We start from the raw sequence: 992 nt of genomic DNA on the forward strand, positions 1-992 counted from the left end.
TGTAATGGCGCGATCTTGGCTCACTGCAACCTTCACCTCCAGGGCTCAAGTGATTATCCTGCCTCAGCCTCCAGAGTAGCTGGGATTACAGGCACACGCCACCACAAACAGATAATTCTCGTATTTTTAGTACAGACAGGGTTTCACCACGTTGGCCAGGCTGGTCTTGAACTCCTGATCTCAGTTGATTGGCCCGCCTTGGCCTCCCAAAGTGCTAGGATTATAGGCATGAGTCACTACACCTGGCCTAAGGATACATCTTTTAACAGCTTTACTGAGATATGACTAACATGGAATAAACTACACATATTTAAAGTCTGCAATTTCACAAATTTTGACATATACACAAACACCTGTGAAACTATCCCCACAATCAAGATAATGAATATATCCATCACCAAAAGTTTCCTCACAACTCATGAAGTGATATTTCACTAATCATAGATTCCTAAAACTGAATCTTTTTCCAACCTAAAGTTGCTCTACAAGAAATTCTAGCGAAATGCGGGCACAGCTTACATATTTATAAAACACATTCAATGTACATAGAAACATATTTATGACATTAAAATGTCATTAGAAATAAACCAAAATATCACATTAATTATTAATAGTTATAATTAATAATTATGAATCCATCACACTATAGGTTAAAAAATTTAGAAGATCAACCACATCTGGCAGATTACAAGCAAACTCTAAAACATCATTAAAAAACAGGGACCAGGAGCGGTGGCTCGTGCCTGTAATCCCAGCACTTTGGGAGGCTGAGGCAGATGGACTGCCTGAGCTCAGGAGTTCTCGAACAGTGAAACCCCATCTCTACTCAAATACAAAAAATTAGCCGGGCATGGCAGCATGCGCCTGTAATCCCAGCTACTCAGGAGGCTGAGCCAGGGGAATTGCTTGAACCTGGGAGGTGGAGGTTGCAGTGAGCCGAGATCACGTCACTGCACTCCAGCCTGGGCGACAGAGCGAGACTGCGTCTCAAA

Source organism: Mandrillus leucophaeus, unplaced genomic scaffold (assembly GCF_000951045.1).
Source record: "Mandrillus leucophaeus isolate KB7577 unplaced genomic scaffold, Mleu.le_1.0 Scaffold29, whole genome shotgun sequence".
Lineage (NCBI taxonomy): Eukaryota > Metazoa > Chordata > Mammalia > Primates > Cercopithecidae > Mandrillus > Mandrillus leucophaeus.